The following is a 27,680-nucleotide window of genomic DNA, read 5'->3' as shown; positions in this document are numbered from 1 at the left end:
AGGGAGCGCGACCTGGAGTGGGAGCTGGCGCAGACCCAGGAGGAGATGGGCCTGTTGAGGGAGTTGGAGGTCAGGGATGCCGAGATCGCTGCTCTCGAGGCCAGGGTCACCGAGCGAGGTGGTGATCGGGAGTAGTTGTCTTTGCTTGTGTTATCGTTGGCTGTGTTGTATACATTTTGTACATTTAGGACTTCATCTTGGATTTTTGGACTTGTTTTGGGCAGGGGCCCCCCAGTTTAATGTACATATGGCATATTGATTGTATATGTGATGGCCTGAGTGCCTTTGCTGCTGGGTTGATTGTTTGTTCCTGCAGGTTAGCTTAGAACAGGTTTGGTAGATGACGGTTTACGCCGTCATGCTGCCGAAATATGCATAGAATTACACGTAAACACATATTGTACATATGGCTTAAACTAGCGCAAAACGAGGAAAAGACCTAAAAATGCAAAAACCTGCCCAGAAATTAGCGGAAAAAATTGCCAAAAAATGAGCGGACAGTAGGGAGGGCTACCCCCTAAAAAAACGAAAAAAGAAATGTATAAGTTTGGAATGAAATGTGAAACGGGGAGTGAAATGATTACCCAAAAAAAAAGAAAATAAAATGAAATGGGTAAGTGTGCTTATTTGGCAAAAATGTTGATTTCGTCTCGAGAAGCGGACCCGAAAAATTAGGAAATATAAAATATGGTAATTTGACGGAATTACCAAAATAATAACCTATAAGAATAGGAAATTATAAGCAAAAAGAAATTAGGAAAGATCCAACGCGGAAAAATCACAAAAATCCTCTGAGGAAGAGGCGCAGCACGAGCTGCGATCCTTCAAAGAGGCGCATCAGGTGCTGCGCCATTTCCTCAGTTGGTCAGTTCTGAGGGAATTTAGGAAACATCTTTTAGTATAAATATAGACGTCGAGGGAGCTTTTATTCACATAATTCCTCCATCCTTCTTCCGTCTATTATATAAAACTCTCCTATTTACATAGAAAAATTTACAAATCATGGATGCCTTGGAAAACCGTCTCAAGGAGTGGAAAAATGAATTTACAAACGTTGAGAAGCATGATATGGGTGCTTTCAATTTGGGGTCGATTTTGAGTCTCAAATTGGTAAAGGTTGTGAAACCATTATTGGATGCTTGTCTCGAATATTGGGACTCTAATTTCCATGTGTTTGCCTTCCCTGGAGATGATATCTGTCCTTTTCCTGAGGAGATTGCTGCAATTGGAGGATGGGACCCAGAAAATATGCTTGCCATACCCTCTAGCTCTCAAGAGTATAAAAGCAAATTTAGAGATTTGCTTGGACTGACTAAAGCTGAGGTTGACCGTCTTGTGACCTCAAAAGGAGTCCGTATGCTTGACTTTATTGATCGATTTATAAACAGGGAAGACCCTTCTATCTCTTATGTAGCGAGGCGTAGGGCATTCGGGTTTTGCCTACTGCATGGTTATGTCCTCCAAGGGCATGTTGATAAGGAAATGAGAGGAGATCCTCGTTATTTGAGCTTGATTGAGCAGATGGAGCTGCACAGGAGCCCAGCTGTAGGAAATATCGGTATACTTCCTTTAAGATTATTAGGATTATAACGAAATTATGATTATGAAAACTAGTCATAAATGAAATTGCATAAACAAAATAGTATAGAGATTAAGAATCAACCTTTGGTCCTTGCAAATATAGCCTAAGAACAATATCGAAATCGATATTCGCCTAATCGTTGCACCCAAGATGCTATAAGAAATGCCCTTGTTCTTGCTAGAATAGATCCCCAAAATTGTTAATTAATTTTTAGGGTTTTTGTGTGAGTGATGAGAGAATTAGGTCAAGAGAATTAGAGAGATAAATGATCTCTTTCTTGCTCTTTAAAACCGCGTGGAATAAGAGTCCAAAGGGGAAGATTTTATTCTTCCTCTTTTCTCTCTTTATTTCGGTTTCACCAACCCAAAAATAAGGAGAGAAATCTTCTTATTTTTGGTTATTTTATAAATGTATAAAATGTGTATTTTATATCAATTGTCATATATATGTCGACATGTATTAATAAGTCTACGCACAACAGTTTGTAGTCGATTTATTAATACCGGTCTGTCAACATTTTATTATGACAAATCTGCATAATATACACTAACTATAAATATCGCATACTTATAATTTGCTAATTAAATATAACTGGTTACATTTAATTACGAATTAACATCTTAATCCGTTTAAGCTAACATTATATATATTAATTAAATATAACAGTTTATATTCAATTTACGAATTGACAGTTAATTCGTCTCAGCTAATATTATTTAATTGTATTAAATAATCATCTCATCATCACATTGACTAACTGTTTAGTCAAATACATGGACTAACCTTTTAGTCATATAAGGCATCAATGTGATTACATTTCCATAATCACATCTCTCATACACATCCTTTAGGTGTGAATTTTAGGGACCAGTTGATCACCGCCATCAGTATGATAATAGCGTCAAACTTTCTAGCAAGCCAACCGTTATTAAGTAATCGTAATCAACTGATAAAATACTATGTATACCCTTGTGAACCTATAAGAGATTTATAAATGTTATCACACTAATTGTGGAGGACACAAGCTCCAACAATCTCCCACTTGTCCTCACAAGTGTATGTGCGATAACCGATTCTCATATCCTAAAATTTCTCCCACTCAATGTAAAACAATTTGCAAAATCCGTATTCACAAAGGTCGTATTTTACAAGTGATCAATATCAGGAGTGGTTTCCCCGACTAGAGAGTAACTTAACTGATAAACGAATCATCATTCGAGCATGGCCATGCATTTCAGTTACAACTCCTCGAGTGGCCCTGAGAAATAACTAAACCTGATAAAGGTTGGATATTTTCTTCAACTCGAATCCTGCAGATATAAGCACAAGATGAAATGACCCGGAAAAAATCTGCTTAGCCTCCTGTTACGGCAGACCATGAGAAAGAAACCAAAGTCACCCAAAAACTGCCTCAATCTCAAGAGACAGTCGATAGTCAAAAGAATCGACTCTAGGAAAACAATGGACGTCCAATCCACGACCTGGCACCGAATGTTTTTAAACATTTAGGACTCCATTACGTTGTCACAATTTTTTTGTCCTACGAGATATCTTTATAACTCGTATATGTGATCGATCAACCAACTGTTTGACTTATGGCTCGTTGAACCCACCATCAATCAACTTCACAAAATAATAGCCAGAGTTATCAGCTCATGTAGGCGATTACGGACCAAAAACAAATATAATGTAATTCAGTTCACTTTGTGGCGTTCAATGTTGTCAGTACAATCCACATGAAAAACAAAATATGAAAAAAAACGATGAAGTTATAAATAGTATATGAAAAAGATAATGTATCGAATCCATAATCAACTACTACAACTCAGGAACACGTTTAATTCCCATGGAAATAACGTGCCCTTCATGCTTATCATAATTCAACGGTTTAGTGAGAGGATCCGCGATGTTATCATCCGAAGCTATCTTGTCAATCACTATCTCCTCTTGCTCCACGTAATCACGGATCAGGTAAGCTTTCCGATGTACATGTCTAGACTTGTTGCTAGACTTAGGCTCCTTAGCCTGGAAGATGGCACCTCTATTGTCACAATAGATGGTGATCGGGTCATTCAAACTAGGAACTATCGTAAGTCCTTGTAAGAATTGACGCATCCATATAGCTTCCTTTCTTTGCTTCGAAGCGGCATAGTACTCGGTTCGATGAGTAGAATCTGCTACAACATCCTGTTTGGAACTCTTCCACTGACCGCACCATTAAGAGTAAAGACGAACCCGGACCGAGATTTCGAATCATCTCGATCCGTTTGGAAGCTAGCATCTCACAGAACCGATTGCGCATAGCTTAGTATCTCCTCCATAAGTCAATACCCAATCCTTAGTCCTCCGTAGGTACTTGAGGATGTTTTTAACAGCTATCCAGTGTGTTTCACCTGGATTATTTTGGTACCGACTCGTCATACTCAATGCATATGCCACGTCTGGACGTGTGCATATCATGGCATACATGATTGATCTGTTGGAATATGTGTCCTCCGACAATAATGCGATCACGACTGTTGATCATGATGATCACATGTTTAAGTCTCATTAAAATGAATACAATTGGGAAGTAATATTGTTATTCACAATGGTCAACATATATCGGTAATGATTGGCTGACTAGAGTTTGACATTACTGTCGTGTGACGGTGGTAATCAGTTGACCCCCTAGGTCATACCTAAAGGGCAATACTCTTAATTGATTATTTAATTAATCGTATAACGTTACGAGTTAATTAAATTACTTGAAAATTGACGGACGATTTTGGAAGTAAAATTTACGTATCATATTGTAATGTGATTAAATGAGATACGGTCTGAGTAATCGAATTGTTTCATTACTCGGATGAAATTATTGTTTAAGGAAACAATCGGAATTGAATGAATTTTTGTAAATACGATTTATAAATTGGTAAAATATTTTGGCACAAGTAATTATGAAATTACTAAATCAATTTTTGTATGTGACGTATTTTTATTAATACGTTGATTTTTAATATGTTATAAATACATAACAAATTTATGTGACATGTGACAAGTAACATATTGTCAATTGACAAAAATAATATGGAATCCATATTAACTAAAAGTGCCGAAATAATAGAGGTGCATTAGCTAAAATTGTGTTTATATTTTAAATAGAAAACATAATGATGAAATAGCTAGGTAGCCATGCAACCCTATTCACCTTGTGAAGACCAATATGGGCATGCATTGGCTCCCCTAAAGCACCTCCACCCACCCGGTTTTCCAAGAGAGAAAAGGCAAGGGTTTTGTCTTATTTTTCTACATACACTACTTTGTTTTAGTGTGTGAAATATTTTATTCCATTCATTAATCTAAAAATAAGAGTTTTTTAGAGAGATAAAAAGCTCCCATCTCTTCCTCCCCTAAACCGAAATATTCAAGTGTTTAATAATATTTTGGTTCAATTTTCTTCTAGATTTATATTATACTAGTTCTTATAATATCAATCTTAATTAAGAGAAAGCCTTGGGTATAAAGCTTAGGGAGAGATCCTACACTTGGATCTTGGTTCATCCATAAGGAAAGCTCAAGAACAAAAGAAAAGGAGATTTCTTTTGTGCCCAATAAAACCGAAATACTCATTGTAAGAACATGATTTCTCCTCTTTTGTTATATTGTTTGCATGCATAAAATCCGTATTTAATTTTATGACAAGTTATTTAGACATATATGAGTATGTTATTATGTATATGAATCTACATTTCCTTCAATCGGTATCAGAGACACGGTTGTTTGCATGCAAATCGGTTAAAAGTTTTTTCCGAGTTATAAGAATAACAAATAAAACTTGTAAAATTTGTGTTATTATGAGATATAACGAAATTAATCCATGCATGTTAATATTTCTGGTCCTAAAATGTTTTATGATATTTTGGTTAAATTTACGGATTTTTATTGTTCATAATTTACAATAATGGCATTTAAATGTGATTTTATGAGTAAAAATGTCATTTTTGGTCTAAAATTAGCTATACTTCCATTGATTTTTGGATATGGTGTCACATATATTATTTTGAGATAACCTGTAAAGTTTCATAATTTTTGGACTTGTTATGCTCGAAAAATGAATTTTTCATTATTAAATTCGGATTTAGGTGAAAAATAGGTTAATATGAGTTAAATTTCGAATCTGGTCATAGAAAATTAATATGTTGTCACATGCAATTTTACAAGATGTGTGTAAAATAATTGGCTATAAAGAAGTCCTTTTGCATGATTTATGAATTTTTGAAGAAAAATAGCATAAATAGTGACATTATTAGTGAAAAATTAATAAAACATAATCTATGACTTAGGAAAAACGTCTAATGTTGCATTTTATTATATTTTTCAGATCTAAAATTGAAAAGTTAGTGAAAATAATTTTTCCATGTTTTTATGATTATTTTATTAAAAATCGATAAACCGCAACATTGTTTTTCCGGTAAATTTTCGAAATTTTTAACCTAAGATTTTGAACATTATGAGTGTCATGGAAATTTTCCAGAATGTTCATGAGTTTAAATTTTGAATTTTGAATTTATTTGAAATTTTGTGATTTATTTGAAGTTTAATAGCTTATTTTTGTAATTTTTGGTCCATTTATGAACAATTTTTATAAAATATGGGTTAATTATGGTCAAATTATTAGTGAAGACTAAATTTTGAGTCCTAAGAGGTTAGGGTAATGAACTTATGCATAAATATGAGTTTATGCATTTTTGTGATTATAAAATGTTGAAATCACGCAAACTCAAAAACCGAGTAATATACGATATTGGCTAATTAAAAGGCGATTTAGCATAAAATTGAGCATGTTCTTACATATTATAATGCTGCATTTTCTTTATGATTGTCATAATTTTAATTTATGTAATTTTTGAATTATGTAATTTTACTTAGTATGGCCTTAGATTTTAATTGGTATTTCCCGAAATGTATGGGAATATCGATTCGGTTGTAATTTTTATTGTGATCTCGTATCACCGTTTTGTAATTTAATAGATTTATTTTATTTTAGTTACAAATGTATAATAGGAAATTATGTAATTTATTATGTAATTTTATTCATTCCGGAGTTCCATAAAGACGGATTTCTTCAAGAATGACGATACATGAAGACGGTGTTACCTCGAGATGCGTGCCACAACCGAAGTTCAAGGGACCAATGGAGTTGGTTTCCGAATATGTAATAGTTAAATAGTTTTTCTATTTTAGGAAAGGCCATACTAGGATTTATTTATCTTTATGCTTGCATTTTATTTTATGTCACATGCATCGCTAAATCGCCATAACTAAAACATGCATCCTCATCTTATCGAGTTTATCGACCGTGTCAATTCAAATTATCGTTGTGCACCGCTTTAGTTCACTTAAAGCGTGATAGATAATAAATTGGCATGACCTCTCGCTAAAACAATTAATTGAGACATAGCCTTACCAAATAATAGAAACCATGAAAACCTATTTCGCGAGGGAGTGCACTCGGCTACCCCGGGGTACAAACCTTGTTACGTAGGGGAAGTGGGTGATGAATGTTAATCCACCGAATTCATGTTGATAAGGGATGTATCGGCTACCCCGTGCCCAAGTTGATGTGGGTTTGGATAATGGACACATTTATTCGAAATTTGGATTGAACTCAACAAAAGTTATTGATAAGGGTTGCATCGGCTACCCCGTGACCTTGTTGATGTGTTTTGGGCTATAGATAAACATTAGAGTAATTTTATCGACCAAGAGTTCTAAAAGTAGAATCGATTAAAAGGTTAATCCACCGAGTTATATTAATGAAGGTTGCATCGGCTACCCCGTGCCTAAGTTGATATGAATTTGGGTCTTGGAATCATTTATAATAGTTGGGTAGAGGTCACTATATAAATGTTCATATCTTGTTAATCTGCAAGTATGATTTAAAAAGACAAATGTTAATATTTCCTTTCCTCCATATTTGTAGTGCATTACAATGAATCCAACAAATGCTACCGCACCGATAACTATTGAGTCATATCACCATGTTCTTGACGACGTATGCTCCAACAATAATTTCGATACAACTAGAGAACTTCATTTCGGGATAGGTTCGGATGGAAACCTTAACTTCATCACCTCTTCTAAACCACCCACTTCTACTAGACCTCGTGTGAGTCCGTCTCAGGAAGACTACCTCATACGATCTATAGGGTCTTTATCTCTGGAAGATAAGGATGCCAAAGCTAGTGGGAGCTCTAGCAATCAAGTTCTTGGTTCAAAGGGCAAGAGGTTCAAGAAGAAAGGAAAGAAAATCAAAAACTTCAAGCAAGTTAATGATGAGTGCCATTATTGCTATGGCATGGGACATTGGCTTAGGAATTGTCCCATGTATTTGCGAAATATAAGGGAAGGACTCATTGCTCCAAAAGGTACAATTCCTAAAGAAATTTATGTTATTAATATAAATTATACTTCCACTACGACATGGGTACTAGATACCGGTTGTGGTTCTCACCTTTGTAATCATTTACAGGGTTTAAGAGATGTGGAGAGGCTTAGCAAGGGAGATGTGGATCTACGCCTTGGAAATGGAGCTCGGGTAGCGGCCGAATCCAAGGGAACTTATGTTTTAGCTTTGCCTAATGGATTTGAGTTGTATTTGCATAATTGTTTTTATGTGCCTACGCTCTCTAAAAACATTATTTCAATCGCCATGCTAGACATGGACGGTTTTTGTTTTGTCATTAAGAACAATCGTTGTACTATTTCTAGGAACGACTTGGTCATAGGCCAAGCTTCCTCTATCAATGGCATTTACATTTTAGAGACCTCAAATCCGACAAATGATATTTATAACATTCAATCAAAGAAACTCAAAACAAGTGACCCAAGTGAAGCGTTCATTTGGCATTGTCGATTAGGTCACATAAACGAGAATCGCATCAAAAGATTAGTTTCGACTAATGTGATTACACCATTTGATTATCAATCATTTGGTACATGCGAATATTGCCTACTTGGCAAAATGACTCGTAATCCTTTTAGTGGTAAAGGGACACGAGCTAGTGAGCTATTGGGACTCATACACACCGATGTATGTGGACCAATGACTATCACCGCTCGTGGTAATTATGACTACTTCATAACCTTCACCGATGATTTAAGTAGATATGGGTATATCTATTTAATGAAACATAAGAGTGAAGCGTTTGAGAAATTCAAAGAATTTCAAAACGAAGTAGAGAACCAATTGAACAAGAGGATTAAGGCACTACGATCCGATCGTGGTGGTGAATACCTTAGCCTTGAATTTGATTCACACTTGAAAGGTTGTGGTATCATATCACAACTTTCTCCACCCGAACACCACAACTGAATGGTGTTGCCGAAGGAGAAATCGAACCCTACTTGATATGGTTCGATCCATGATGAGTCAAACCGAGTTACCTAACTCGTTTTGGGGATTTGCAATCCAAACTGCAATTCTATCTTTAAATAATAGTCCCACTAAAGCCACCGAAAAGACTCCATTTGAAACATGGAAAGGAAAAGTTCCTAATCTATCCTATATGAAAATCTGGGGATGTGATGCTTACGTCAAAACTAAACCCGACAATAAGCTTGCCCCAAGATCTGAAAAGTGCATCTTTGTAGGCTATCCTTTGACCTCTCGAGGTTACTATTTCTATAAACCTCAAGAGAACAAAGTGTTTGTGTCTTACGAGGCTGTCTTCTTAGAACGGGAATTTATTTCTAAGAGACAGAGTGGGAGAAATTTTGAACTTGATGAAGTTCAAGAGCCACAAACCGAGGTAGAGACGCAAGAAGATGTTCCTTCGTCGTCTAACGCGGTTGTACCTCCTCCACTAAGAAGGACGAGTCGAGTAATTCGCCATCCCGATCGATATGTGGGACTTATCGAGGAAGATGGAAAACTCGATGTGTTACTTATAGAAAGTGACGAGCCCGCCACCTACAAGACCGCAATCTCTAGTCCGAATTCCTCCTTATGGCTTGAAGCCATGAAGTCCGAAATGGATTCTATGCATGAAAACCAAGTTTGGGACTTGGTAGATTTGCCTAAAGGGGCAAGACCCCTCCAATGCAAATGGATATTCAAGGTAAAAAATGGCATAGAAGGACATGACGATGTCTACAAAGCTAGGCTAGTGGCAAAAGGATTTATCCAAGTCCAAGGTCTCCATTATGATGAGACCTTCGCCCCCGTAGCCATGCTAAGATCCATACGGATTTTGTTAGCGATCGCCGCATTTCATGATTATGAAATTTGGCAAATGGATGTCAAAACCGCTTTTCTAAATGGGCATTTAGAAGAGGAGGTGTACATGATACAACCCGAAGGTTTTGTTGATTCTAAAAATCCTAACAAAGTGTGCAAGCTTAAGAGATCCATTTATGGTCTTAAGCAAGCATCTAGAAGTTGGAATCATCGATTCAATCATGTTATAAAGGAAAATGGTTTCACTCGAAATATTGAGGAACCATGTTTATACATGAAATTCAGTGGGAGCAATGTTGTGTTCCTAATCTTGTATGTCGATGACATACTACTCATTGGAAATGATATTCCAATGTTGTCTTCTGTTAAGAAGTGGTTAGGTAACCACTTCCAAATGAAGGATTTAGGAGAGGCACAACGCATATTAGGTATCCGGATCTATAGAGATAGATCCAATAGGATATTGGCACTAAGTCAAGAGTCTTATGTTGATAAGATTCTTCGACGATTCAGCATGGACAAATCCAAAAGGGGTTTGGTACCTATGGTAACCGGGACGATATTGAGCAAGACTCAATGTCCCTCCGAACCCCATGATGTTGAACGCATGAAGTTGATCCCTTACGCTTCCGCTGTCGGATCAATCATGTATGCCATGATATGCACACGCCCTGATGTATCGTATGCCTTGAGCATGACGAGCAGATATCAAGGAAATCCAGGTGAGAGTCACTGGATTGCTGTCAAGAACATCCTTAAGTACTTGAGAAGAACTAAGGACTCTATCCTTGTGTTTGGAGGAGACATTGAGTTGCGTGTTAATGGATACACGGACTCAAGTTTTCAAACAGATAGAGATGACATGAAATCACAAGCTGGTTTTGTTTTCATGCTCAATGGTGGTGCCGTAAGCTGGAGAAGCTTCAAGGAAGTCAGAATCATGGATTCTACAACGGAGGCTAAGTACATAGCAGCATCGGAAGCTGCCAAGGAAGCTATGTGGATCAAGCAATTCACGGAAGGTCTAAAAGTAGTACCTACCGCAAATGATCCCATCACTCTCTATTGTGACAATAGTGGGACGATCTTCCAAGCTAAAGAGCCAAAGTCTAGTAATAGATCTAGACATGTACTTAGAAAATATCATGTAATAAGAGATTTTATTGAAAGGAAGGAAATTGCGTTATGTAAGGTTGGGACGGATGACAACATAGCCGATCCGCTCACCAAGCCTTTATCGCAGGCTAAGCATGATGGACATGTTACGTCCATGGGACTTAAACGTGTACCAAATTTTTGTTAGATTTTGAAATGAAATAAAAGTGTTGTTTTTTGTTCATGTTCATAATCACATTTGTCTTTTATCTTTAATTTATACATTGTTATATCTAAACGGGTTGTAGTGACAATTGAACCCCGTTAAAGTGAACTCGGATTAACATAGTATTTGCCCATAGTCACTTATATGAGGTGACGTCTCGAAGTGACTAGAGTGTGAGGCGATTGATGGCAAGTTCAAGTGCCATAAAGTCATGTGTGATGACTAGTCGATCACATAGGCATCATTAGGAACATTTTGTCGGGCCTAATGACCGCTTATAGAGTTCTGGCAAATTTATATAGCCTGGTCGTGGCGAGAGCTACTATAGTATTCACATGAGTCGATTCTTTTGACTAAAGACTATTCACCTAAGATGGCACAGTTTCAGATTAACTTTGATTTGTGTTACTACGACCTTCGTAAATGGGGTCAAATGGGCATATTTTGGGTTATGATGGCTGTGGCTAGTCGAAGGGAATGAGTGCAATAGGAATTGTCCACCCCTAGTCAGGGTTATAACAATATCTCAGGGCCACTCGAGGAGTAATGAACTGGAAATGCGTGGCCACGCTCAGAAAGTATCTATGATAGATAAGTCCGGTCAATCGGTTATTCTCCGGATCGAGAAACCACTCTCGATATGATCACTTGCAAGTACGACCTGAAAAACACCTTGCATTGAGTGAGAGATAGTAATAGGACAAGAGAATTGGTGACGCACACTTGTCGAGGACAAGTGGGAGATTGTTGGAATATGTGTCCTCCGACAATAATGCGATCACGACTGTTGATCATGATGATCACATGTTTAAGTCTCATTAAAATGAATACAATTGGGAAGTAATATTGTTATCGTCAACTCGGTCAACATATATCGGTAATGATTGGCCGACTAGAGTTTGACATTACTTGTCGTGTGACGGTGGTGATCGATTGACCCCTAGGTCATACCTAAAGGGCAATACTCTTAATTGATTATTTAATTAATCGTATAACGTTACGAGTTAATTAAATTACTTGAAAATTGACGGACGATTTTGGAAGTAAAATTTACGTATCATATTGTAATGTGATTAAATGAGATACGGTCTGAGTAATCGAATTGTTTCATTACTCGGATGAAATTATTGTTTAAGGAAACAATCGGAATTGAATGAATTTTTGTAAATACGATTTATAAATTGGTAAAATATTTTGGCACAAGTAATTATGAAATTACTAAATCAATTTTTGTATGTGACGTATTTTTATTAATACGTTGATTTTTAATATGTTAAAAATACATAACAAATTTATGTGACATGTGACATGTAACATATTGTCAATTGACAAAAATAATATGGAATCCATATTAACTAAAAGTGCCGAAATAATAGAGGTGCATTAGCTAAAATTGTGTTTATATTTTAAATAGAAAACATAATGATGAAATAGCTAGGTAGCCATGCAACCCTATTCACCTTGTGAAGACCAATATGGGCATGCATTGGCTCCCCTAAAGCACCTCCACCCACCCGGTTTTCCAAGAGAGAAAAGGCAAGGGTTTTGTCTTATTTTTCTACATACACTACTTTGTTTTAGTGTGTGAAATATTTTATTCCATTCATTAATCTAAAAATAAGAGTTTTTTAGAGAGATAAAAAGCTCCCATCTCTTCCTCCCCTAAACCGAAATATTCAAGTGTTTAATAATATTTTGGTTCAATTTTCTTCTAGATTTATATTATACTAGTTCTTATAATATCAATCTTAATTAAGAGAAAGCCTTGGGTATAAAGCTTAGGGAGAGATCCTACACTTGGATCTTGGTTCATCCATAAGGAAAGCTCAAGAACAAAAGAAAAGGAGATTTCTTTTGTGCCCAATAAAACCGAAATACTCATTGTAAGAACATGATTTCTCCTCTTTTGTTATATTGTTTGCATGCATAAAATCCGTATTTAATTTTATGACAAGTTATTTAGACATATATGAGTATGTTATTATGTATATGAATCTACATTTCCTTCATGATCCTATGGCTGATGCATAAGGAACACGACTCATGCGCTCAATCCCTTCAGGCGTCGTGGGTGACTGAGACTTGCTCAAACGCATCCTCCCTTCTTGGAATTGGTCATGCTGAACCTTTCAAGAATCTTATCCAAATAAGACTCCTGACTTAATGATAACGTCCGTCGTGATCTATCTCGATAGATACGGATTCCCAATATGCGTTGTGCCTCACCCAGATCCTTCATCTGGAAATGGTTCTTCAACCATCCTTTAACCGAAGATAAGAGAGGAATGTCATTCCCAATCAAGAGTATGTCATACACATACAATATCAAGAAAACAATCTTGCTCCCACTCGACTTGATATATAAGCATGGTTCCTCGACCGATCGAGTAAAACCATACTCTTTTATCACCTGGTCGAAACGATGATTCCAACTCCGAGAAGCTTGCTTAAGTCTATAAATGGAACGCTTAAGCTTGCACACTTTCTTAGGATTTTCAGGATCTATGAAACCTTCGGGTTGCACCATGTACAACTCTTCCTCCAAATAACCGTTTAAGAAGGCGGTTTTCACATCCATTTGCCAAATTTCATAGTCATGAAAAGCAGCAATCGCTAAGATAATCCGAATGGAACGCAGCAAAACTACGGGTGCAAAAATTTCATCATAATGCAATCCGTGCACTTGAGTGAAACCTTTTGCCACTAGTCGTGCCTTATAGGTATCTGGTTGCCCGTCTACAGAATGCTTTATTTTGTAAAGCCATTTGCATCTTTGAGAGTTTTTACCTTATTAGGTAAATCAACTAGATCCCATACGTCATTCTCATACATGGAGTCCATCTCGGATTGCATGGCTTCAAGCCATAGCTTTGAGTTGGAACAGGTCATGGCACCTTTATAGGTAGTGGGTTCATTACTCTCTAGGAGCAAAACGTCATTCTCCTCGACCATACCAATGTATCTGTCTGGAGGATTAGAGACTCTACCCGACCTCCTAGGTTCCTGAGGAATATTAACCGTATCATCAGTTGGAGGAACAACTTCCTCCATCTGTTCCTCGGTTGTTGGTTCTTGAATCTCCGACAGCTCGAAGGTTCTATTACTTGTCTTGTTCTCGAGAAATTCTTTCTCTAAGAACTTTGCACTAGCCGCAACAAAAACTCGATGTTCGGTAGGCGAATAGAAGTAATGACCAAACGTTCCTTTTGGATAACCAATAAAGTATGTCTTGACCGATCGCGGGCCGAGCTTATCCTCGTGTCTCCACTTGACATAAGCCTCGCAGCCCCAAACCCGAATAAAGGACAAGTTAGGGACCGTTCCCTTCCACATTTCATACGGAGTCTTGTCGACAGCTTTAGTCGGACTTCGGTTAAGTATAAAAGCAGCTGACAAAAGAGTAAAACCCCATAATGAATCAGGTACTACCGTGTGACTCATCATGGATCGAACCATATCAAGTAATGTTCGATTTCTCCGTTCGGACACACCATTTAATTGAGGTGTTCCAGGTGGAGTTAACTGTAAAACGATTCCACAGTCTTTAAGGTGTTGATCAAACTCATTTGAAAGATATTCGCCACCCCGATCTGAACGGAGTGCTTTAACCTTTCTACCCAATTGGTTCTCAACCTTATTCTGGTATTCCTTGAATTTCTCAAAGGACTCACTTTTATGCTTAATTAAGTAGACATATCCGTATCTACTCAAATCGTCCGTGAAAGTGATAAAATATCTATAGCCATCTCTAGCGGTAATTGACATAGGTCCACAAACATCAGTATGTATGAGTCCTAATAGGTCACTAGCGCGCATTCCAACACCTTTGAAGGAAATTCGAGTCATTTTGTCGATAAGACATGATTCACACGTCCCAAATGTAGAAAAATCGAATGCGGGAATAGTCCCATTCTCGACGAGTTTCTTTACACGTTTTTCATTTATGTGTCCCATTCGACAATGCCATAGATATGTTTGATCTTTGTCACCAACCTTTAATTTCTTATTATTCACGTGTAATATATCCGTGGTTTGATCTAAGATGTAAATTCCATTCATGGAAACTGCTTTACCATAAACCATTTCATTGAAAGAGAAAATACAGCTATTATCCTTTATTGAAAATGTAAAACCGTCTTTATCAAGTACGGAAACAGAAATAATGTTCTTAGACAAACTGGGTACATAGAAACAGTTATATAAATATAACTCAAAACCACTTGGGAGTTGGATTACGTATGTTCCCTTTGAGACTGCAGCTACTCTCGCTCCATTCCCGACTCGTAGGTCCACATCACCCTTTGCGAGAGGTGTGATGTTTTTTAGGCCCTGCAAATGATTACATAGATGAGAACCACAACCAGTATCAAGTACCCAAGTTCCGAAACTTGCATGGTTAATCTCAATCATATGAATATAAGATGACATACCAACAGGAGTGACGCGGCCTGCTTTTATGTCCTTACGGTACACGGGACAGTTCCTCCTCCAATGTCCAGTCTTGTGACAATGGTGGCACTCAATGTCACCGCCCTTGCTCTTTGCCTTGCCTTATGAGCCACTAGTCTCACCAGGCCCACTCTTACCGTTTCCTGGCTTCTTAAACTTTGGCTTTCCTACAGTTAGGTCGCCGGGAGCTTTGCCCTTACCCTTATTCTTGTTGGAAATCATGAGAACATCTTGCTTCATGCTCCCACTCAATTTCATATCCTTCTCGGTCTGTATGAGAAGTGAGTGTAGCTCATGAGGACTTTTCTTCTTGTCATTCATGTAGTAATTTGCCCTGAAAAGGGCAAAACCATCATGAAGTGAATGAAGCATACGGTCAATGACTATGCTCTCACTGATTTTGCAATCAAGTGCCTCCAATTTCTCGACATTCTCAATCATGTTAAGAATGTGTGGGCTAACCGGTTGGCCCTTCTGGAGTTTCGCATCAAAGAAGCGACAGGTATGATCATAAGTAACGATTCTCGGTGCTTTTGAGAACTCATTAGTGAGCATGGTGAAAATCTTGTTTGCACCTTGGGCAATGAAGCGTCTTTGCAAATTGGTTTCCATTGCAAAGATGAGTACGTTCTTTATCGCACCCGCTTCCATGACAAAGTCACTATAAGCAAGTGACTCGTTAACTCCTGCATTGGGGCCTAGGTTTACCGGTATTGGCTCAGTTAAGTACTTGAGCTTACCATCAGCAATGGCAGCATTCCGTAATGATGCCTCCCAGTCCGCAAAGTTGGACCCATCATTCTTCAGTCGAGTGAACTGATTTATGTGGTCCATGAAAGCTTTCAGCCAGGACTCGCGTCCAAGTGTGGCACTTGGCATTTGGATTTCGTTATTTCCAGCCATTTGTTGTAACAGTATTATCAAAATAAAACGTATTCTACACTGCGAAAAGAAAAAAAATATAATAAGCATTCTCATCATTATGATTTAAGTCTAATACAATACTGTTATAACGCGAATACTCAAGCATTTATACAATTGACCTCCCTCAAGAATTATATAAATGATTCCAAGACTCAATTATCTGTAAATTGATAAGCCAACCTTTTGGCTAATTCTACTTTTAGAATTCTTGGTTGATAAATTTCTGTAAATTCTATCTTTAGTCCATCATAATCACGAGAAACTCTTGGGATTATAATGTTGAGGTAAACTAAGTCAACACACACTACTTACCGAATGTAGAAGGGGTCATATGGAGAGTAAGGTCCTATATGTCTACCGACGAAGAATGGATTCATAGCTGTTTGGCCTATAAAGACTAGTCTTAATTTCAGTTTTAGAGGAAGATCCCATCAACTTTATTTTAATTCATTTTAAGTGAACTAATATCTAGCATGCGTGAATGAATAAACTAAGATGATGGCTTAAAATGTGTGACATCTGTATGTCTATGAAAACTAACATTCAATCTATATGAATCAATTTTCATGCATTTTAGTAGGTGGTTTGGTTTAGGCGGAATATGATGCACTAACTATCAAGCAATGAAAAACAATAAGAATGGAAAAACGTAAAACAAAAATAAAGTCCTAGTGTGGCCTATCTACCAAAATGAACATAAATACAACTTTGGAATCCATCCTTGGACCCGAGAAGCTTGTCTTGATGTTCCATCTTGGTCCATGTAGCGGGAGTGAGCAATCCAATCTCCATCTTTAGTCTTCTTTAAAATTACAATTTAAAAATTACATAATAAACCTATTTACATTCTAATTTCAAAACCATAATACTTAAAGAAAACCAAAAGGAGATACGAGATCTCAAATTACATTAAAATTATGTTTCCATCATTACAAAAACATAATTAACTAAGGTCACACTAGGTATTACAAATTACAACCGATTGCAAAAATACGTAAATAAACCATTCAACAAAACATTCAACTAAAATAAAAATGCATCAACTAATAAATTAAATATTCAAGACATAATTTCTTAATTATGTAGAGTAATTTATCCAAACCACCTATTTAAATGATCATATTATGTGACAATTCCTCAATTACTCACAATAATTTTAATCTTAATACATATTAATCTTGTAATATGAATTAATCCAACATTATTTTAAACCTCTTTAAAATAATTAGGTATCTTTAATTTGTGAACCTTTTTCACAACAAACAATTATACATTATAAATAATGTATAAAGATTATTGGCCAAAAATAAACAAAAAAAATATTTTTTTTTTATTAATGCTCTCGGCAAACCCAAAAAACAGGATTTTTTTTTTTTCAATGCTCACGGCATTGTGCAAAAACGAAAAAAAAAAAACAGATTTCCTTTTTTATAATGCACTCGGCATTTCCACAAAACCAAAAAAAAAAAACAGAAACCCTTTTTTTCTGGTCACGGCAAACAGCCAAAAAAAACAGAAACTTTTTTTTCTTTTTCACTCGGCATTAAGCCCTAAAACCCGAAAAAAACAGTTTTTTTTTCTAATCATCTATCTTTTTCGAAAAAACCTTCATTTAAATGAACAATTTGTTTATAGTTGCTACTAGGACAAGATTGGCATAATCATCAACATTTAAATTAATGAAACACGATTCTTAAACAACAATTTAATCTCATGTATGCCAAAAACTATATAGCAAAAACAAATTATCATCATAAAACAAAAACAATTTCCATTTACATTTTAATTTATTTCTCATTAAATCAAAACATCTACAAAATTATCATATTATCATCTTAACCTTTTAAAGCAATAATATAAATAAATCAAAATGGAACAATGCATCAAAAACAAAGAAAAAAACAGAAAACCAATCGGCAAAAAAAAATTTCCTCACGGCAAAAAAAAATTTTTACACGCCCGAATGTTTTTTTTTTCTTTTCGAAATTTTTTTTTTTGTTTAATTCATTTATGAAAATCATCAAAAATAATTTCGTGGCCTTGGCTCTGATACCACTTGTAGGAAATATCGGTATACTTCCTTTAAGATTATTAAGATTATAACGAAATTATGATTATGAAAACTAGTCATAAATGAAATTGCATAAACAAAATAGTATAGAGATTAAGAATCAACCTTTGGTCCTAGCAAATATGGCCTAAGAACAATATCGAAATCGATATTCGCCTAATCGTTGCACCCAAGATGCTATAAGAAATGCCCTTGTTCTTGCTAGAATAAATCCCCAAAATTGTTAATTAATTTTTAGGGTTTTTGTGTGAGTGATGAGAGAATTAGGTCAAGAGAATTAGAGATATAAATGATCTCTTTCTTGCTCTTTAAAACCGTGTGGAATAAGAGTCCAAAGGGGAAGATTTTATTCTTCCTCTTTTCTCTCTTTATTTCGGTTTCACCAACCCAAAAATAAGGAGAGAAATCTTCTTATTTTTGGTTATTTTATAAATGTATAAAATGTGTATTTTATATCAATTGTCATATATATGTCGACATGTATTAATAAGTCTACGCACAACAGTTTGTAGTCGATTTATTAATACCGGTCTGTCAACATTTTATTATGACAATTCCGCATAATATACATTAACTATAAATATCGCATACTTATAATTTGCTAATTAAATATAACTGGTTACATTTAATTACGAATTAACATCTTAATCCGTTTAAGCTAACATTATATACATTAATTAAATATAACAGTTTATATTCAATTTATGAATTGACAGTTAATTCGTCTCAGCTAATATTATTTAATTGTATTAAATAATCGTCTCATCATCACATTGACTAACTGTTTAGTCAAATACATGGACTAACCTTTTAGTCATATAAGGCATTAATGTGATTACATTTCCATAATCACATCTCTCATACACTTCCTTTAGGTGTGACTTTTAGGGACCAGTTGATCACCGCCATCAGTATGATAATAACGTCAAACTTTCTAGCAAGCCAACCGCTATTAAGTAATCGTTAATCAACTGATAAAATACTAAGTATACCCTTGTGAACCTATAAAGATTTATAAATGTTATCACACTAATTGTGGAGGGCACAAGTTCCAACACCAGCTTGTCTGTGTCTAGGAGAAATCATCTTGGGGCTGGATAATAGGAAAGCCAACCGTGAGCTTCCTTATTTGGGAAGTCCTATCATTTTGCAGGTAAGAACCTTCACGTACAATACCAACCGTTTTTTTTTTCTCTTTTCTTTTCCTCTTCTTTTTTTCGGTTGGATACTAATTCCCGTCTTTGGTAGGTTTGGCTCATGGAGCGTCTGCGGTTGATCGAGCCCCCAGCTAATGTTCCAGGATATCATGCTCGGTCGATTGCAATGAGGACCAGGCTCTATATGGTGGACTTCACTCGGGTTTGCAACTATTGGGAGAACAAGTTGAAAATTGAAGGTGGTCCTTTGATCAGATGGGTTCTGCCATGGTGGCATCTTAAGTCAGTCACTGGAGTGTCATCCTTAGATCCTACTCGGTCACTACGCATTCCTAGCTTGGAATTCCTGGTATGCATCTTCCCGGAGAGATTGATGAGGCAGGTGGGCCTTAAACAGAAGATTCACAAGCTTGATACCGTTCCTCAGACTGCAGTGGCACATACTACCGAGATTCGTAGAGAGTGGGCCCTCAAGTGGGCTTAGAGAAACATGTGGTTCCTACATTCTTCTGTTAGTTCATTGTGGGTATCGGATTCCTATTTGCAATGGAGGAAGGCTACTACTTCCGAGGAGCGCGAGATATTGAGGAAGCGCGAGCCCGTTAACTACAAGATTCGTGAGGTAGCAAAGGAGAACCAGAAGTATTTGACTGAGGGGGAGGAAGAAGCCGGATTCCGAGTTGTTCATCCGTCGAAAAAACCGAAGACTTCTCCTGCCGCAGAGATGGTGGTTGATCGAAATGGTAAGGCTAGACCGCGAGAGAGACCTTTGGTGATCAGGTCCGAGATAGCATAGGAGCGCCCGGCTCGTGGTGGAGACAAGAAGTATGATAAAAATGACAAAGGCAAAGGAAAGATGGAAGAGTAGCCTAAGTCGTAGTATTATTTATTATTATTATTATTATCTGTAATAAGTGGTGGGGTTTTTAGAATCCTAGCCTATTTATTTTTCAGCATTTTTATATTATATGGCGTATTATTATTATTTATGGGAGAAATGAATAAAAGATTAGTTAGTTATGAAACTATTGTGATTTCCTTTTATTATTATTCTTGTCGAACTTCAAATGCAAATGCAAATATCCTTCTATTTACATTTAGAATAATGGGTTGTATCCTGCGAAGGATTGCCTACATATTCATTTAAAAAAATGAAATCAAACCCTTGCGCGTAGTTCGAGTAAATGTAAAAGAATAATTGTTCTAAGCAATAGCTTGTAACGAACTAGAAAATGAGCATCAGCTTTACTTACTCGTAAAATACAATTCAATTTATTTGATGATACGAGGATGACGAATTGTCAAAATGCAAGAGTAAGGTGACAAAAGCTTTATTTCAGCGGGCCAGGAGCCATTTTTATTTCGTGTCGCATGAGCGGCACGTGGGTGTTACGCGAGGCGCGTTTCTGTCCTATTCTATTCATAATATCGTTTCAGTTGGTCGAGGTTAGTTGGGTTGGCAAATTCGTTCCCATCTAGGTCTGTGATTCTAACCGCACCCCCCGGGAGTATGGACTTGACCAAGAATGATCCGGCCCAGTTGGGTTTGAACTTTCCTCGTGGATCGACAGGGAGAAGTGCTCTAACTGATTTGAGGACTAAGTCTCCTTCTTTGATGTTTCTAGGCTTAACCCTTTTGTTGAAGGCTCGTTTGATACGTGCCTGATATGTTTGCATATTATGTAATACGCGCAACCTACGTTCATCCAAGAGGATGAGTTCTTCATACCTATATCTTTTCCAATCGGCTTCTGGAATCTGGCTTTCGAGTAGGATGCGTAAGGATGGGATCTCTAGTTTAACTGGTTGTACAGCTTTCATGCCGTAATTTAAATCGAAAGGAGTAGCCCCAGTGGGTGTCCTAACTGATGTGTGATAACCCCATAAGGCGAATGGTATCTTACTGGGCCAATCTCGATAATTATCGATCATTTTCTTGAGGATTGTGACGACATTTTTATTGGCTGCCTCCACCGCGCCATTAGTTTCTGGTCTGTATGGCGAAGAAGGGTGGTGTTTGATTTTGTACTTGGCTAGCAATTGTTCAGTCTCAGCCTGGAAATGTGATCCATTGTCACTGATGAACTCATGTGGGCAACCATATTGACAAATGATATTGGTTTGTATGAACTTTGCCACGTTTTTGGCTGTGAGACTAGTGTAAGATGTCGCTTCTACCCATTTGGTGAAATAATCGATCGCCACCAAAATGAAATAGTGACCTCCTGTTCCGGCTGGGGTGATCTTCCCGATGATGTCGATTCCCCAAGCAGAAAATGGCCAAGGAGATATCATGGTGTAGAGCAGTGAAGGAGGGACATGTTGCACATTCCCGAAGATTTGGCAGTTATGGCAATGTCTGACATATTTGACGCAATCGGATTCCATTGTGGTCCAGTAATATCTCAGACGCGTGATTTTCTTTGCCATCATTGGTCCACTCATGTGAGGGTCGCATTCTCCATCATGGACTTCTTTCATCACTTTCTGTGCCTGTAAATGATCAAGGCAACGTAGAACTACACCAAGAGGTGTTCTTTTGTACAACTCTCCTTGCATGAGGATATATTGAGAGGCTAGTAGGCGTATAACACGTTGTCCTCTCTTATCCATATCCGGCGGATATGTACCATTGAGCTTGAAGTTTAGAATTGCTTGAAACCAAGGCTTCCCTGGGTTTTCTTCTTCATCTGTAATTTAGTACACATAGGCTGGTTCTGACCGTCGTTCGACGCATAAAGGCATTTCTACCATATCGTCTAGCATGTTAATCAGAGATGCAAGTTTTGCAAGAGTGTCTGCAAACTGATTTTCTTCTCGAGGTAGATGTAGATAAGTCACTTGATCGAAGAATTGGGCAACTTGGTCTATCCTGGCCTGATAGTGTGCTAAACTTTCACTTCGAATTTTCCAAGATCCCGTAATTTGGTTGATGATCAAGGATGAATCTCCGTGAACTCGGAGATTTTTTATGCCTAAACCTACTGCTGCTTGTAGTCCAATAAGGCAAGCTTCATATTCTACTGCGTTATTTGTCACCTCGAAGTCGAGTTTGACAGATAGTGGTGTATGCTCACCTTCAGGAGAAATGAGCAATACTCCTATTCCAAACCCTCTTAGATTCGATGCTCCATCGAAATAAAGGTCCCACGAGTCTACGTTGGTGTGTAGTATATCCTCGTCTGGGAATGACCATGTGTCTACTGTTTGGGCGTCGTTGATGGGATTATCTGCGAAGAACTCGGCGACGGCACGCCCTTTTATAACCTTCAGAGGTACGTATTTGAGATCGAACTCTGAGAGCATTAATGTACACCTTGCCAGGCGTCCATTGAGAATGGGTTTTTCGAAGAGGTATTTGACAGGATCCATTTTGGAGTACACCTTGACGGAGTAGCTAAGCATGTAATGGCGTAGCTTCTTTGTTGCCCACGCAAGAGCGAGGCATGTCTTTTCGAGTGGTGTGTACTTGCATTCGTAGTTCAAGAACTTCTTACTAAGGTAGTAGATGGCTCTTTCTTCTTTTCCAACGGTTTGTGCTAGCATAGCCCCCATGGCTGTTTCGGTCACTGTGAGATATAAACCAAGAGGTTGATCTTATTGAGGAGGCATGAGCACTGGTGGTTTGGCTAGTATCTCCTTGATTTTGTCAAACACATTTTGACAATCGTCATCCCATATGGTGTGATTTGTTTTCTTTAGCTTTTCGAAGATGGGTTCACAGATCATGGTAAGTTTCGATATGAATCGACTTATTTATTGCACCTTGCCCAAAAATCCCCTAACCTCCTTCTCTGTCTGAGGTTGTGGCATTTTGACTAGCGCTTTGATTTTGGAAGGGTCGATTTCTATTCCCCGTTGACTGATGACATATCCCATAAGCTTGCCTGACGTTACTCCGAATGCGCATTTCTGAGGATTGAGCCTCATATTGAACTTTCGTAGTCTTAGGAAGAACTTGCGAAGATTATCAATGTGCCCCTTCCTATCTTTGGACTTGACAATCATATCATCCACGTACACCTCTACTTCTTTATGCATCATGTCATGTAGGAGTGTGGTTATAGTGCGTTGATACGTAGCTCCAGCATTGATTTAACCCGAATGGCATAACAGTATAGCAATAGGTACCCCATTGAGTAACAAAGGCGGTCTTATGCATGTCTTCTATGGCCATCTTGATCTGATTATATCCTGCGTACTCGTCCATGAAGGACAACAACGCGTGATCCGCTGTATTGTCCACCAATATGTCGATATGTGGTAGAGAAAAGTCGTCCTTGGGACTCGCTTTGTTTAAGTCTCTGAAATCAACACAAACACGGATTCGCCCATCCTTTTTTTGGTACGGGTACTATGTTGGCCACCCAGTCTGAATACTCGGAAACTTTGATGAACCCGGCTTTGAATTGTTTATCAACTTCTTCTTTGATCTTAAGAGCCCATTCTGTCCTCATTCGACGAAGCTTCTGCTTTATAGGTTTGAAACCTGGTATGATTGGAATTCTGGGTTCCGCAATATCCCTGTCGATGCCGGGTATGTCTTTGTAGGACCAAGCAAAAACGTCTTTGAACTAGTGTAGGAGGTCTATGAAATTGGCCCTTTCGGTAGGCTTAGGGTTGTCCCTATCCTAAGTTCTTGGGGTTCTAGTTCGGTTCCTACGTTGATGGGTTCAGTGTTCTAAATAACTGGTGCCCTTTCCGCCTCTTGTAATATTTCTTTAGCTATGTAGAGAGGTAGTTCGATTGAGTCTGGGTCTGGATCATCCTCATTATCATCGTAAACAGAATTGCATTCAGAATAACACAAAGAGTAAGCAGAATCTGATTTATTCATATTAAATTTTGAAAATAGTTGAAACAAAGAAGCTATCTGTTCGGTAGCCAGTGGCGGTAGAGGGACAGCTGCTGGGACATTTCCCAAGCTATTGTTACTACTTGAAAATATGCTAGGAGAAACAAGGGGATTGGAAGTGACGACAGGAGGAGACTCTCTAGGGACTTCTCTAGACTCCGACTCTGATTCCGACTCCGACTACGACTCTGACTCGAATTCGTTATCTTCGGGTTCTCCTTTGAACATCTCTCCTTCTCCAGTGGTGAGTTTGAAGAGTCTTCCTTGGTTGTTTGTCCATTTGATCGACTTTCTCCATCCTTTTTGCTGATTCGAACTGGTTTCGGTGATTAACGCGGCAGGGTTGAAATGGTCATCTTGAAGTATTATGGTAATGATCTCGTCCTGCGCAGCTCTAACAAATCGATCTTCTCCAAACAGAAGGCTAACGGCCTGTTCGTCTAAGCACGGTGCTTGACGAGTCTTGACGGTAGGAACCGTTTCTGAAGGAATGAAATAGTAATCGTGAAAGATCTCGATTCCATCTAGTTGCCTTCCTTTGTATTGCCAAGGTTCGGGGAACCCATGAAAGTATTCTTGATGCCCTTCTCTAACAAAGTATCCATTTAGGGTAGGGAGGTAGGGTCGCATTTGGATTCCCACGTTCTTACGGTTTTGAAAGTGTGTGAGCATCTCTAAAGCTTCTTCTTTCGTGGGTTTGTATCCCAATCCTAATGGTATCCTTTGAGAGTTTCCTTCTTTATAAATTGGAATATGGATTGAAGTATAAGGGTGCTAGTTCGCTTTCTACAAGGTTTATGCTATGGAAGCCCCCAAGCTCGTATACTGGATCTGTGACCACTTGGTTGCTTGACATCTTTTCTATCACTGCCTTGACAGGTGACGAAGTGATCGTCACTACTTTGCCCTCTAGTGGAATCTTGATTTTCTGGTGGAGGGTGGATGTTACCGCTTTGGAAACGTGAATCCAAGACCTTCCCAGAAGTATGTTGAATGATGCTTCGATATCCACTATTTGAAAGTTAACCTTTCGCTCAATCGGCCATGTGGCTATGGTGAGGTTGACTAGTCCTACTACCTTACGTCGTGTTCCGTCGTATGCGCGAACACCTTGATTGGTAGGGGTCCAATCCGTCTCTTTCATGCCCAACTTATATGCCGTTTTTAATGGTATGACGTTGACTGCGGAGCCATCATCTACCAAAGTCATTGGCACATTCTTCTTTAAACAAATGACAGTAATGTATAGAGCCAAGTTGTGACTAGCGCCGAAAGGTGGCAAATCCTCATATGAGAAAGTAACTGGGTTACTTAGCTTAGTTGAATCTTGGAAGACTAAGTTGACTACGTCATCAGGTGTAGAGTTATGTGCCACATTTAATTTAGCCAAGGCTTGCAGTAGAGCTTGGCGATGAGGGAATGAGCTTGCAACTAGTTGCCACACTGAAAGATCAGCCATTGTCTTCTGTAATTGTTTTAGCAAGTGATCAGTAGATGTATCTTCGCCATCATTTGGCGTGACGACGTTGGTGTTAGTAACTGAACCATTAGCTATGGGACCATTTTGAGAAACATTTTGATATGGACGACCCGAATGAGTAAGGTGGTCTATATCTTGGTCTTACTTATATTGGACTATGTCCTCACTAATCTTGAATAGGTAGTGTTCGGTGAGGTATTCGTCTTCATCATCATCGGCCCATATGCCATTGACTGTAGCAAGTTCTCTCAACCTGATGATTTCAGCTTCTAAATGGATTATTGGATCGATTAGGCTATCAACCACGGTTACCACTTCTTGCATTGTAGAATTTTGAGAGAGCTTTAGTGGAATGCTCTCCTTAGGTATGGCGTTTGGATTGCGGAGGGATGCTACTACATTTTCTAGCTCTAAGACTTATCTATTCATACTCCTTGCCCATGCAACAAAGTCGGCGATGGTAGGAGAAATGGTGGAATAACTCCCCCCATCTTCTAATGCATGGATCTCATCTTCGATTGGAGAAATGAGGTTCAAACAATCTAAGGTAGATTCTTCATTTGTAATCATCAGAACTCCAAGAGGATTCTGAATATTGTTAGGCTTACCTCTAGGAGGTATGGGTAGGCGACCGTCTTCGATCATATCTTGAAGGACATGTTTTAGTTTGTAACACTTCTCTGTATCGTGTCCCTTACCTCTATGATATTCGCAGTATGAATTTTCATCCCAGAACTTGGACTTCTTTTCTGTATCAGGTGTAGGCCCTATGGGTTGGAGCTTACCCTGTTTCATCAATCTCTTCAAAGCATTGGAGTATGTATCACCAATGTTTATGAACTTCCTTTGGGGGTTATTCTTCTTTGATGATTCCAGAAGGTTAACCTCATCAGTCTTGCTAGTAGGGCCATAAGAACGACTTGTTGAGCATTGATATCAACGACCTACCGTTTTGGACAAGAGTCCTTTACGAATGTCATCTTCGATTCTTGTCCCTAGCACAGTTAAATCCTTGAAGGTCTTAATGTTTTGGTACCTCAAGTGGTTTGCATAGATGGGTCTTAAGTTATCCACGAATTTTTCCACAAGGGTAGCTTTATCTGGACGCTCGACAAGTTGTGTACTAGTCTTCCTCCACCTACTTAGGAAGTCGGTGAAAACTTCTTTTTCATTTTGGGTAAGAACCTCTAGAGTGCGCATATTGACTTGGCTTTCAGCATTATCCGCGTATTGTTTAGCGAACTCGATTGCGGCGTCATCCCAGGTGGCAATCTTCTTGTGCTCTAGAGAATAGAACCATTGCTTAGGAATGGTGTCAAGAGATGAAGGAAAGATCCTTAAGAACATCTCAGGTTTGATGCCTTTGATAGACATGTAGTCTTTGAAAGCACGAATGTGGTTCAAAGGGTTTTCATGTCACTTGAACTTTGGGATATCAGTCATGCTGAAGCTGGTTGGTAATTTGGCGCTCACGGCCTCATACTTGCGATTGTTTTCTCTATAGATATCATCTCCTTTGAGGTACATTAGTTGCTCCTCCAAGTATTGGAGTCGCTTTTCAGCTTCAGTAAGACCTACTGGAGGGTTGATTTCTACTTGTCCAACATAGGGCGGAAGGTT

Source organism: Silene latifolia, chromosome X (genome assembly GCF_048544455.1).
Source record: "Silene latifolia isolate original U9 population chromosome X, ASM4854445v1, whole genome shotgun sequence".
In the NCBI taxonomy this organism is placed as follows: Eukaryota; Viridiplantae; Streptophyta; class Magnoliopsida; order Caryophyllales; family Caryophyllaceae; genus Silene; species Silene latifolia.
The sequence above is the reverse complement of the archived record's forward strand: the minus strand, read 5'-3'. Positions refer to the sequence as shown.